Below are 14,902 nucleotides of genomic sequence, written 5' to 3' on the forward strand. Positions count from 1 at the left end.
ACGCTGACAGAAAAGCTTAGTTCTATTACTCTTTGTTGCATACCAGATGATGTAAATATACTATTATTGCTAAACCGGCCCTAAACAATAAAGTGTTACCGGTTCTATAACTGTTGTGGCTTTCATCACTTTGTGGAAATGTACAGCCGCAGTTGTGCTACGAAAGTATCATTTATTGGGCTCCCTTCGCCTGGGCGTGCATACTGGCCGTCCAGCCTCGTTGTTGAAGGAAAGGCTACCTTGCAGAGTGCCGATTATGGGTCACACAAACCACTAAATCCGTATTTTATTCCGTTATTACTTCTTCGATGAACAGATTGAACAGTGGAGGACAAAGGCTGCCATCCCTAATGTCCGCCCTTTTCCGTCTGTACACTTGTCGGTTCTGTTCAATGTTGGCTGTTTCTAATATCGTGTATTACATTTTTTCACAAAAATCTTACCTTTATGGTTTCACGCCTATTATATTTACGTTTATTTTGGTCGCTCTTTCAACGGAATGTATATCGGGACTATATTATTGTCCGCAGCTCGTGGTCGTGCGGTAGCGTTCTCGCTTCCCGCCCCCGGGTTCGATTCCCGGCAGGGTCAGGGATTTTCTCTGCCTCGTGATGACTGGGTGTTGTGTGATGTCCTTAGGTTATTTCGGTTTAAGTAGTTCTGTTCTAGGGGACTGATGACCATAGATGTTAAGTCCCATAGTGCTCAGAGCCATTTTTTTTACTATATTATTACGTGTATTACCTGCAGTGTATGACATTACGATAAACCAGTTGGCTTAAAATTCTGTTAGCGCTAAGCCTTATTTGATGAGATCGTTGGATAACTCTGGGCAGCGAGGCAGCCATAGATTCTCGAGAGGAGCGCCATCGGCTGGCTGAGGATGCTTTATTTATTTCGGCAGTTTTCTTCTATACTAAGGATACGTGCCAGGATTACGCCAGTGTTAGGATTTGTGGTTCAAGCGATGATGCAGGACCAGTTGTACTGATTTCAGCGGATAAATACTTAAATTTGTGTCGAACATTGCTCTTTTCAGTCAGATTGTCCAGTCACAACTGACACGTGACGTATTAAGGTATCTGCTAGTCACTTCGCAATCTGTTAAGCTGACTGCGGGAATGTGTGGCCAGTAATGTTCCTTCTTTGTATTCGGAACAGGTTGGATGATATTCTTGCAAAACGTCAGTCGTATACCTCTAGTCTCATAAACTCTACGTACTAGGTAGAATAAGAGTTTGGTGATTACTTCTCCTGATAACTTGAGATATCCGAAAGACTACGTATTATCTATTCCGTATGCCTCGTTTCAAAGCAAGTTTTCCAAAGATCTGTCAAACTCTACTACTGGATGACCGGCGTCTTCCGAAGCTGCTCTCACATGTTCATCCATCACATCAATCAACAATTCCTCCCCTCCCCCGCCCCCTTCCCCCCTACCTCGCAGTAGACACCATCAGTGTAATCCTTCCATCCATCTGCCTTCAACTGTAAGTTGAATACTGAAATTTCGTTCGCAGTTTAGACGTCCTTATTATTAACTCCTGCGACAAATGGATCAAATGGCTCTGAGCACTATGGGACTTAACATCTGAGGTCATCAGTCCCCTAGAACTTAGAACTACTTAAACCTAACTAACCGAAGGACATCACACACATCCATGCCCGAGGCAGGATTCGAACCTGCGACCGTAGCGATCGCACGGTTCCAGACTGTAGCGCCTAGAACTGCTCGGTCACACTAACCTGCGACAGTTATTTTCACTTCCTTATACACTTAATCTGCCATTTCAGTACCTTGCACTTCATACTGACTCTATTGGCCAGTTCTTACTTCTGCGGCCGTTTCTTTGTTACAGTATTTCGTTTTATTTACTACTTTTGTCCGTTAACTGAAATATGTCTAGGGTGTTATGCGCAACTTCTGCACAGTTACTTTCCGTATACCTACATTTATTCCCACAAATTTTGTATATAGACATTTATGAATGTCAGTTTCGGATCAACTAAGCTACCTACGGTTGGTTTTGATTAACACATTGTGTACAGCCTCTGAGAACATTCAGAGGGACGTCGTCATTTCCCCATGATTCAGTATCTCTCTTATTAGATATTAATTCTTGCTGGCGGTTCTTTTAAAAGTAATTCTACTAATCGTCATTACTTCTTTACAATACTGATCTACAACTGTACTTCGACATGCCTTACAATCCAATATCTGATTTCGGAATCACCTTCGCATCGAGCAAGTACGGTATCGTCCTGTGACTCCTCGCATATCCTTCAGATACCTCCTCCTTTTTTCATTTATTGTGTGTTTGTTATTGGTAACTCATAAATAACGCAGAACTCAAATACTCCTTTTTATCTCTAATTCCTCTTGCTAAATACATACTCTTTTGTGGATGTGCATTATATTCCTTCCTCTACTGCGGCGCTCCATTCTCCGTAGTTATTACATTTCCACTTCCACTTACGCTTACAATAAAATTATTGCTTAACTTTTCAGATTAACTCGGTATTTGCAGTGTCTTCCGCTTCATAATGAATTCTACGTCTGGTTTACTATCTTCTGAAGCTGCTAGTGTTATTCCAACAAAACCATTCTTGCGCTTTGACCGCGTCATGTGCCATAAACTACGAGTACAAACGTTTCGGCTGCAATGCTCTACAGATTACATTAATCTTAGCAGCCATTTTTATGAACTTGCAGCATGCTACAGGTGAAAACTACTTTCATAAATGAAATACGACTAAATGGTTGTAACTCCGTCATACGTTACTCTGAGAAGATTCTTTTTTTCCTAGTCATCATCAAGAAACTAAAAAAAAACGTATACTTCTCAATGCAACTTGTCGATTTTAGAAAACTTAAACCTCGGGACTCCAATTTGCTGAAAATGGTACAAATGGCTCTGAGCACAATGGGACTTAACTTCTCAGGTCATCAGTGCCCTAGAACTTAGAACTACGTAAACCTAACTAACCTAAGGACATCACACACATCCATGCCCGAGGCAGGATTCGAATCTGCGACCGTAGCGGTCTCGCGGTTCAAGACTGAAGCGCCTAGAACCGCTGTAATTATGAGTTTTTGACAGACGTATGGTTTTACAAGGTTTTCATTGCCTACCATCTTTACATTGGAGCTACAACATTTTATTTCAGATATTTTTATCTCGTTTGCATTTAAAAATATTGACCCCAATCATATCTGTATTCAGCCTTAGTATGGCTTGTTTCAAATTTTCTAATCTTCCTGCGTCATTCCTTCATCTAAAATTCCCCCTTGCGACTCATAGTACATTACGACTTAGTGGGTTTCGTCAGGTTCTATCACTCTGCGGTTTCTCAGCTAGAATCTTCGTTAAAAATTATGTTATCAAAGCAAAAAGTACCCTGACCTGAGTTTCTGTGCAGCAGTGTAGTTCTGGTATGTATTCCAAAATATCAAAGAGTCTTAGGCAAGTTTGGCAAGAAAATTAGATCGGGTTTATTTCATAGATGGCTTCAAATTCAATTGCAAGTTGCGCCTATTGGCTACTTTAACAGATCAAACAAATTTTAAATATTGTGGAGAGACCGTCACCAAGCTACAGCAAAGGTAATTGTTTATTGCATTTAATCAGTATGGTTGAGCCGTGGTAGAAATTGCTCTTTTGAAGAGCACGACGCAGCGCGTAGTGTGAAGCAGTCGCCGTCCGTTTCTGGCGGTGGCGCCGCTGTGGCAATCGCAGATTTGGTGTCTCCCTCTGGTGGGAAAGGGGAAAAATTGCCTGTTCACGTGCATTTAAGGGGCGCTATGAGCTAGCAATGTATGGTAGTGAAACATGGACTGTGGGAAAACCGGAATAGAAGAGAATCGAAGCATCTGAGATGTGGTGCTATAGACGAATGTTGAAAATTAGGTGGACTGATAAGGTAAGGAATGAGGAGGTTCTACGCAGAATCGGAGAGGAAAGGAATATGTGGAAAACACTGATAAGGAGAAGGGACGGGATGATAGGACATCTGCTAAGACATGAAGGAATGACTTCCATGATACTAGAGGGAGCTGTAGAGGGAAAAAACTGTAGAGGAAGACAGAGATTGGAATACGTCAAGCAAATAATTGAGGACGTAGGTTGCAAGTGCTACTCTGAGACGAAGAGGTTAGTACAGGAAAGGAATTCGTGGCGGGCCGCATCAAACCAGTCAGTAGACTGATGACCAAAACAAAACATTAAAATAAAAATGAGCTGGGCAGTTGGTCAGTCTCGGTGAGTCTGGAGTCAGTCTCTCGTCCCCAGCTTGCTAGACTGTCCCTGGTCCGAATTTGTGGCGCAGTGAGAGAACTCAACGAGTGGTCGCCCGGTCGGGGTCTTGGTTCCTGCATCTGAGTCTGCGAGTTAGACGGCCAGTCTGCTCTAGTTGCTCAGGCAATAGCCATTGGCGGTTGGGTCGATCGGTTGGTCGGTCGCGCACTAAGACACAAGATGACTTGCCCGCCTTCAGCGTCGGCGCATGTGAGGTCGCCACGTGAGTCCAGTGGACCGCGCCGTATAGCGAGGGGTAGTGGCTTCGCGGCCGACACGAGAGCAACAGGAGTCGACCCACGACGTCGGTCTGGCCGGTGCGAGCTGCGACGCCGTGAGACGGGAGATAGACTCGCCTTCCTGAGTCCGTTGAAACGGCTGACAGCGGACGTTTCGGGAGAGCGCTTTGGGGGTGTTGCGCCAGGTCTTCGCCAGAAATCGCAATTTATTAGAAGTTATGTTCAGTTGGTTCAAATGGTTCTGAGCAGTATGGGACTTAACATCTGAGGTCATCAGTCCCCTAGAACTTAGAACTACTTAGCCGGCCGAAGTGGCCGTGCGGTTAAAGGCGCTGCAGTCTGGAACCGCAAGACCGCTACGGTCGCAGGTTCGAATCCTGCCTCGGGCATGGATGTTTGTGATGTCCTTAGGTTAGTTAGGTTTAACTAGTTCTAAGTTCTAGGGGACTAATGACCTCAGCAGTTGAGTCCCATAGTGCTCAGAGCCATTTGAACCATTTTTGAACTATTTAAACCTAACTAACCTAAGGACATCACACACAAAAATGCCCGATGCAGGATTCGAACCTGCGACCGTAGCTGTCGCGCGGTTCCAGACTGTAGCGCCTAGAACCGCTCGGCCATCCCGGCCAGCAGAAGTTAAGTGATTGGTGATATGTTGTTTCATTTACTTGTTAAATTCTACTTGTTTTCTTGGTGAGATCACCAGCCGCTTAGTTTTGGGGTCGTCCCACCATTCTTCTCCATTTGCCCACCCGCGGGAAGGTGGTTATTTATGAATTGGGTGTTCCGTTTTTCCCTTGTGGAGTAGGGACGGGTTAGAGCAACCTGCGGTTCGGGTTGTTTGGTAATCGCCCTATCAATCTGCCGCACGTTAATAGCTGCCTCTGTCATGTTTGTCGGATTCGGTGTGTTAACGAATTTATTGTTGTAGTGTAACGGCGTAATTCCTGATATATGTTTTTATCTTGCCTATCATCTTGAGAGGCGGCATATGTGTACTGTAGAGCATATTCGGCCAAACTTGTATAATTTATGTAAGATTGCATTTCGTGGGCTTTTATTTAAATGGTAATTTTAGTATATTAAGTTGACACACTTCCACCGCAAGACTTTTCTTAGAAGTTAAAATCAAGTTGCACCTTCGGCGCCAAGTTAATCTTTTAATTTTAGTGTTTTATACCATTGCCATCCCTCCTACGGGGTGCATAGTTTGTATGCTTGTATGAATTGTTAAAACTTCTACTTTAAGGTAATCTGGTGTGTTGCAGATTTGCACCTGTGTAGTCTTTCAGAGGTTGTAGTGAGCGGTCATGGTTCAAAATGGTTCAAATGGCTCTGAGCACTATGCGTCTTAACTTCTGAGGTCATCAGTCGCCTAGAAGTAATTAAACCTAACTACCCTAAGGACATCACACACACCAATGCCCGAGGCGGGATTCGAACCTGCGACCGTAGCGGTCGCTCGGTTTCAGACTGTAGCGCCTAGAACCGCACGGCCACTCCGGCTGGCTGTGAGCGGTCATGACTACGGCCGTGTCAAAAGGGAGCGTCAAGGTTCTCAGCCCGAAAGTTCATACACTCAAAAATTTGTTTCTTTCTGCCTCTGAATAAATTGTAACTTGATATTTACAGGGTGCTTTCTGCTTATAATTTTAAATCAGTTTCTTAAAAATAAGGCTTTTAGGAATAAAATTTCCTTTTTTTAAAAAGCAATTTCATTTTGACTCCATTAGTTACTCCCTGGCAACTACTTCCACGCTTACATAGTGTGATTAAATGTGTTAATGTTCTTGATGAATCGCTAGTAAATAAAGTAAGTTCTTAAGAAAAAGTTTTGAAAGTAAATTCACGGTTCAATGGAGCTAATATAACCCTCGATTAACGAACAGTTTATAGGTTAATTGAGCCAATGAACCATAATATAAACCCACCAGTGCAAATACCTCAAATGATGTTAGCAATAAAGTTAACGTCGCTTTAGTCGAAACATAAACACTTTCTACTGTTCTCATGCGAAATTTTGTCATATGCGTGAACCACTAATTGTGTTAATCAACTGTAAATGACACAGCCATGTGCGTAGAGTCATCCAGCAACGGCTCTCGAATTACGTGATCTTCAAATTTTCTATAAATCTTTCTTACATAATATTATGCAAAATCGCAAGGGGATAAATAGATAGACACGTTGTTTTCTTTAGCTCAACACATGTCGAAACGACATATGCAGAAATAGTGGAAGGGAACTTTTCTCAAAATAATAATACACCTGCAGTTACAGGAAGCGGCAGGTGGGACCTGTCTTCATTGTATAAGGAACACTGTCCATTCAGATTAATGTAACGGCCTGTCAAAAACCTAAGAAACCATCTACTGCTCTGCGCACTGCTGCGAGACGTGCACGAAGAGATTCAACTAATTTGTGGAAGATAACGAGGGTCGTGGAGTCATGCCGACTCAATCGCCGTGGCCAGCTGCGCTTGGGATCTCTGTTGAGGACCCATGGCACGAACAACCCAGTCGAGGTGATCAAATAGTTTCTCGACTAGATTTCAATCCGGGGCGTTTGGTGTCCACGGAACTAACTCACACTGGTGTTAATCGAACCACGAACGTACGCTGCGAAATATTTGACGCGCTGCGTTGTTCTGATGGTAGATTCCATCGTGCGAAGAAGAAACAATCTGCATGTGGCGGTGGATTTTGTCCGTAGGGGAAGTTGCGTACTTGTGTTAATCCATTAAGCGTTTCAGGATGACGAGGTCACTCAGGGAATGCCTTCGAAACACTCGCCAGACTATAACGTATGCAAAGAGTTTGTTTTCAGACGTCTCACACCGCAATCGCCAACGGCCACTTGTCCAGTGGAGGATAAAACGTGATTCGTCGCAAAAGGCCACTGTCGCCACTCACTGGACGTCTAATTGCAGTTCAGTCGTTCCAGTTCCGACCTTCGTCAGCGACGGAGAGCAGTCATCGTGGGGGCATGAACCATGGGCCTGTGGTGAAGTCCAAACTTTATAAAGGTGAAAAATGAAATGGAAGTTTTCTAATATTCGATAGATGACTTCTTGCGCTGCTAGCTAAAAACGGTAACATTAAGCACACATTTGCAACATTTAAAACTTGTAGCCGATACACCGACGTTTAAGAGAAGCACTTTAATGTCGCTAAAAAACTGGAAGGACGTGCCAGGGGATAGGAAATCAGTTGTTGAAGGTGAAAGGTTGGCATGTGAGGAGTGTAGGATGAAAGATTGGTGCGTAGCAGTGACGGGGTAAGAGTGGGTGTTGGGACAGAAGAGGGAACGGAGAAGAGAGGGGAATTGGCGACAATAGTAGTTGTTGGGAAAAGCAATTTAGTTAGCTGAATGGGACGGTCGTATATGGTAAGGTAGAAGTCGTGGAGACTGTTTGGGTGGTGCTTCCCATAATTATTGCACAGATTTTGACAGGATTGATCTTGAGAAGCACCTGGTGGCAGCAGGAAGTGAATTGATTGATGTGGATTAGGAGGGATAGTTGGCATCTCTGGAGTGCAGTATAGAGAGTGAGGAATGCGGTGTCATCAGCGTACTGAAAGATGTAGATTGGTTGAGGTGGTTTGGACATATCGGACATTTGGAGAAGACAGAAGGGAGGAAAGAGGACGGAGCCGTAAGGCATCTTGCAGCTGGATGGAAGGTGTCAGTGTTGGTGTCGTTAATGGCGGCAATGGATGGGCAATTACGAAGGCTGAAACACGGCAGACATAATTTATTGAAAGTACGTAAGTCTGGCGTTTGAAAAGGAGACCAGAGCTTCATACAAAGTCGTAGGTTTCCTCGATCGAGGGAGACAAAAAGAGCGGGTGCTGAGCTACAGTTATAGGAGATGGTTGAGGTGCAGGAACTAGTCATCAGAGGAAAAGGTGGGACAGGCGCCACACTGATGAATGGGAAGGAAATGTTGTTGGTTCGGGTGTTGATGGATGCATCAAAAGAGAGAATGGAATCGAAGACATTGCTGAACACAGAGGTGAGGCAGGTGGGACGCTAGGAGGAGAATCGGTGGGGGGTTTCGATGGTTTAAGGAAAGGTAAGATTTTTGAGATTTTCCAAGGCTCAAGATGGGAACTTCTTAAGATGATAATGGTATAAAGATCTGCAAGCATGACAAAAAAGGGCAGGGATCATTCCTTAAGGTGACAATAGGTGATGCAGTCATGACCAGCGGATGCGTTGCGTTTTTTGCGTTTGCTGAGGAGTACTTGATGTATGTCATATGCTGCAATTTGTGTATTTCATTCTGTTCGTGTTATATTGTCCAAGTACTCGAAGCTGGGAACCAGGGGAGCGAGAGCAGTGTTAGTACATTTGTAGATGGTACGAAAGGTTGTCACATAAGGGGTGGCTATTCCCGAGGAGCGGTTAGTGACGTACAGAGTTATTGCCAGTGAGTCGATGGAATTGCTTCCATTACTCGGAAGAGTTAGTAGGGAGTATAGTGTTGATTCTGGTACATGTCAAAGGCCAGTCCCTGCGATTTTTAGCATTTAACAAGTTCTTGATGTGTCTCTGTATTTGCACATGCTAAATGAGTGTATGATGGTCGCGAGTCCTTAGGAAGGAATGGTATAGGCGACAGGAGTCGCAGAGCCAGAGTAGGGATTGTGGCGAGAGTGAGGTGTTGAGGATGTGTGGCTTTACTTGGGACCTGGGTGAATATTGCGTCCTACAAGGTCTACTGCAGTAAGACCGTGGTATAGGAGATGTCAGACTGGTGGAAGATTAGGTGGTGCCTTCAAATCTGGGTATCTATTGATACCATGGTAGTCATGGGAGTGGTCATGGATAAATTTTGGATGGAGAGTGCGATAGGTTGCATGGGAATAGGGTTGTGTGCAGGGGATAGTGCGGAGAGCAAGTGGGTGGTCACTTCCATCTAGACCAAGGACTTTTGCAGTAAGGCATCCAAGAAGGTTTGGATATGCGAGGAGACATATGGGACGGTGTTGTTTTCATGATAAGTTTGCAATGAGATGAGGACAATGTCACCTTGCAGGGAGTCCATGAACTGATGGCACCGTCGTTGTTCTGCAGGGGACCTACTAAGGATGTAGAGGTCACTGGAAAACGAATGGGTGGGAAAGGTACGGTCGATGTGGGTGAGGTATTCATAGGGGACAGGATTATTAGGTCGGATGTAGACAGTAGTACAGGTAACTGTTAGGTTTTTGAAAAAGTGGCTAAGGCTAAGATGTTCGGTGACAGTACTGACTAAAGGTTGTGGCCCAGCAAATAGTTCTGTGGGCAAAGGAATAGGATTATCTGTACATTGGAGTGTATAGGGAGAAATTCGGATGGTGTGATATGATTGGAGGAATGTTTCTGTTCCGTACGTCGAAACCTTCCGCAAAGTTATGTATTTTTCGATTTTGGGCCTCCAAGGTGGAATCGTCCGTTGTGTAGAATCTCTTTGCCAGAGAGTCTTGTGATGCGGATGAGGTCCACGAGGCTGCGTGGTTCGGACGGAGGAGGAGTGTTGAGTTAGCTGCAGCACGAGGAAGGTGGCGAGCAAGTCCTTGTCCTGGGAGCAGTCCATGTATGTGCTGGAAAACGACTTGGCCGCACCTGGAGTGATAGCGCCGACCAGTTGTCGTTGACAGCCGTTGTTTCGGAAGCTGCAATTAGGAAATGAGCTCCACTTTTGCATGCACAACACTGGTGTTACCCAATGGTGATCGGAGGTTAAAGCAAAGGTTGCACATTGTATCACACCAAGTTAGTGATGTGTGTAATGTATTGCCAGAAAGTGTGCGCGACATTGACGTGTGAAATAAAATAAGATGGCAAGATTACGTCTCTGTGAACCCACTGAGGTATCAACGGAAGTATTCTAATTGTTCTTAATCAATTACATTCGTAATTGAATACTTCACGCATCTTAATTGGGCGTTCATCTATAGAAGTTAGCACCTACATTTGTTTGAAATTGTGTGGGACTCCTGTAAAGTAAACGAGCAGATTTTAAACTGCGGCACCAAACAACGGCGTGTACAAAACTTCTGATAAGACGGTCCTGCAGTAATTTATGGTATATTTCAAGAGCTGTGGATATATCTGAATACAGATTTTGGGTCTGAATTCCTGTCAGTTTGTTATTTTAAATTTGTTTAAAGGTTGCAACTTGCATTTCTAAATAGCCTTGGGCATTATAATCCTTTTGTTGTAAATAGTTATCGAGCTTCACTAGAAATTTTTAATTGGTGTTATAATTGCTTTGGCCTCAAAGGCAATGCTTTCTAATAAGTGTTAAGTAAGAATTGTTGCTAATTAATTAATTGTAAAGGATGTCTGAATTTAGCCCGTCCCCTTACCACACCTTTACAGCTCCTACCATCTATTTTCATTGAGGATGAATGTCTCAATATTGTCTTGGGACAGGGTATGCATGAAAAGGGGCTTTTTCGTGCGTAGGGAGCGAATGTTGTGTTATAGGATGATGTATTGATGTCGCATCATGATGGGAGTTCAGGGAGTGGTTTGTGAGGGTGAGGGGCTGGAGCGGTTTAAATGGTGGTTTTGAGACGGGTGAAAACGAGTGGACTTGGCTTCGGGAGTAGGTGGCCTGAGTATTGTAGTGAAAAACAGGGTGGACGGAAGAGAAATTTGCTGAATGGTGAGTGGTCGTTGGAAGGGGTGCATATTTTTGAGGAGAATGGTGATGAATCTGATGGTATTTACTGCAATGGGAGTTGGACAGAGTGAGTCAGTGGGATGGACAGGATAATCAGTAGGACAGACATGTATTGTCAATTCTTGTTTTGCCAGGTGAGGATTTAGCCATGCGCTTGGTGGGGTAGGGAGAGTGGGTATCATTGCAGGTGGGAGGAGGCGTGAGGTCGTAATATTGTTTGAGGGAGTCTTTACAGTGAGAAATGGTGGGGGGATTTTCACATTCGAGAGTGGGATGGTCATTATAAACAAGGAACTTTTGGCAACGTTACAACTGGGGCGTGGGGTGGGATTTAGAGAGTTCTACTTCACACCAGAGGTTGTCAAAGAGGGTTTCCTCTGTGAGGAGGTGATCGACGGAGGGGGGAGACTTTGTAGAGACTCATATGAGGTAGCTGGGACCTGAGTCATTGCACACAGGGCTGGCTGTACGGTTGTCTATACAAGGATTTCAGCTGAGGTCAGAACCAAGTCCTCTGATATGGACTCAGGGCCAATCTTCGCCATCATTGCAACTGTCAATCAAATAAATTCTTCAGTGAGGCCATTATAATTTCCTTTAAAAAATTATACATGGCTGTGAACCCCAACAATAAGAAAATACTAGTGGTTTATAAGTCAGAAGACAGAAGATAGCCAGAGAAAGTGAATAAGACATTATCCGTGACGGAGAAATTGTGCGATGTTACCGAAAACAGCTGTTGGAAGAAGATGCGTTCATCGACTCGATAGGCTACCTTCGTTGAGATTCATTCTCCCTTCCCCCCCCTCCCCCCCCCCGGTCTCTCAGCAAAAAAAAGCTTTTTAATCCAGCTCAAAACACGTAGGATTGCCGTTAAAAATTTGGTATAAGTCTAGGAGCTAGAGATTCATGATAGTTGCTACAATGTATACCAAAGGTCTACGACTACCATCTTGAAGCTTCCTAGTGGCCTTAAATTACTACAGCAGCACGTTATTAACTGCTCTCCGATATGCACCTGTGGTTCACTTTATGACGAATGCTAAATTATTAATAATTCTGTGCGAAACTCGTGTAATTTTAATTTACAGAAATATCTCAAAAAGCCATAGTTAACTTAATTAAGACAGAGTGTACACTGTGGACTGCCGCAGCTCCCGCCGTCATTGATGGCCACCAATGCGCGTGTGCTTCCTCGCCAATCTTCGCTATGAAGCCGACATTGTGAACTAACAGACTCCACTAACCGTCACTCACCTGAAGATGGCTGGAAGGTTGCCAGCCGAAATATTGTGGCGAGAAGCCAACATGATGCGGCTGCAATCTCGAAGCCTCATAAAATAAGTGTAGTTATAGGGGAATTTTTAAAAAAAACTGGTCTAATATTTTAACTTGGAACTGTAAGTCCACTTATTTTAAATACTCTTATGAAGATAGCCTGGTTAGAATAACGCATTGTGACTTTGTTAGTATACAGGACAACTCTTTGCAGTGTACTACAGTGCTGTGGAGGAATTCGGGATGGTCTATCAAGGCGGGAAATAGCCTCAAACTGATCTACAAGACACACTTAAGGTACAGCGTATGCGTGCAGAACGGCAATTTGAATATTCTCTCACCCTTTTATGCTGCCGGTTTTCGTCAACATTAATAAGTAAACCTTTCCTGTAAGAGTAATGAAAGAAGTAGACTTGTAAATAATTTACGCAAAAGTAATTAAATTTCCAATTTGACAGAAACATAATATTTGCTGGCACTGTAATCTCAAAGTGAGGTCAGAGAAACAAAAGGAATTAATCGTAAATTTTTTGAGTAATAAAAAACCTCAATATTGTGAGGTAAAATTTATACAAACGTCGATTTCACATTTTGTAAGTGCAAGAGCAAGGGGTTTTTAATATTTACTGACAGTATTAGTCAAAAACTCCCTCGGCATTTATGCGCTATAGCTTAAGTGGGTAAACCGATTTCAGGTTGTTTCCCACTTGATATACTACAAGTGTCGTATATCAAATTATTCATCTCGTCATCCGCGACACCACTGTCGTACGTTTTAAACAGCTATTGTTCACGCCCTGCATATTTTAAATAAAGATCTTATATTTGTGTTTGAAGACTCAAAATATTGTCGCTTTGTATTATTTTTAAATTACAAATTGGTATGTGTATGTGCAAAGTCAAACTATCTTCACTAAGATACTGCACTTGAAAACATGGTAAGAACAGACTTGTATGTAATGAAATAAGGACAGCAGAGTTTGCTCTGTCAGTTCGGAATGCTGCTCTTGTGGGAGTTCACAGCCTCAATAATTTTCAAGAAAGGAAATAGTGTCCACGCTGCCTGAAATCTATCTATTGTCTATGCTATTAGCTAATTTCGAATGTCGCTAATTTTCGGGCAGTTATCAGAAGCCTCAAGCTTAATCTAATGTGATTTGAAAGCTGAGGCTTGTGGTAAGTGCTTGAAAACGACTGACGTTCGAAATTAGCTACTACTTCTGACAAATGGAGTGCAGCCTGTTCGAAGCACGTTTTCATTTGGTCATTTTACATTACCTCAAGTTTACGCAACTCTGTACTGTTTTACCTATTGCTGGCTGTATGTTCAGTGTTGGCTAAACCAAAAATACGTAAAGGAAAAAAGCGAAACAGACTTGTAAGATACTACTAAATACTCGCCATAATATAAGTCACTGAAGCCGTATGGGCTACCGGCAGAGTTTCGTGTTAAAAATTGGCATATTATAGGAGTCGAACTCAGCAATGTCAGTAAAGATCTGGTACAGGGTGGTCAAATGGCAACGCAATTCACAGAGCCGTTAATAGTATGTAAGAAGAGGAGAATGACGTCAGTCTCATACCTAGAACCACAAACAATAATCAAACCGGATTTCAAGATTTTTCACCTGGTCCCTCAACGCACATACCAAAGCTGTCTTAAATGTATTTGGCCCTTATCAAAAATCGGCAGTCCGACGTTGGAGGATGGCAAATATGTTCGCCTACTACCGAGACTTGGTGTATCTTACTCGAAGTGTCCCAATGTTCAAAGCAGTGGCATTTCTCTACTTCTAGAAAGTATAATATACGATTGCCTTGTCGGTTAAGAAATGGTATGTGTTTGCTGTGGGCATGATAAATGTCATCCGGAACTCTCAGTACGGAACAACGACAAAATTCCGGTAAATGATCTGGAAGACGTTAGCATTTTCGGAACTAAGGATGTTGTTCCCGCATATCCAAATGATATAAGCGTTGTTTATGACAGTGTGGAAGAGTTAGAACTGCTGAGGAAGTAATTACACATTACCAGCAAACCTTTTGTGCATTCCTCAACACAGTAAAATTATCACATTTGGACCACCCGGTACAGCAGTCACAACGAGACTGGTTACCCAACTGGGATCGCACATCTTGGCTTGCTCTCAAGAAATGGCGCGTCGAAACAGACATGACAAGATGTGCACCATACTTACAGAACAACATCTACTCAACTAACACCGGCTACGAAAGCTCATTTGTATTAATACGTGTATGTTAGCGAAAATAAGTATGTACCGACAGCACTGCCAGTGCGCGCGTTAGTGTTGGCTACAATCTTCAGAGACGTTTGGTTTCACCTAATCTGAGAGATAGTACTCACACATGAAAGTAAATTTAAACTAGAGCTGGTACCGGATATAATTTGT

This window comes from Schistocerca serialis, chromosome 2 (genome assembly GCF_023864345.2).
Source record: "Schistocerca serialis cubense isolate TAMUIC-IGC-003099 chromosome 2, iqSchSeri2.2, whole genome shotgun sequence".
Classification (NCBI taxonomy): Eukaryota; Metazoa; Arthropoda; class Insecta; order Orthoptera; family Acrididae; genus Schistocerca; species Schistocerca serialis.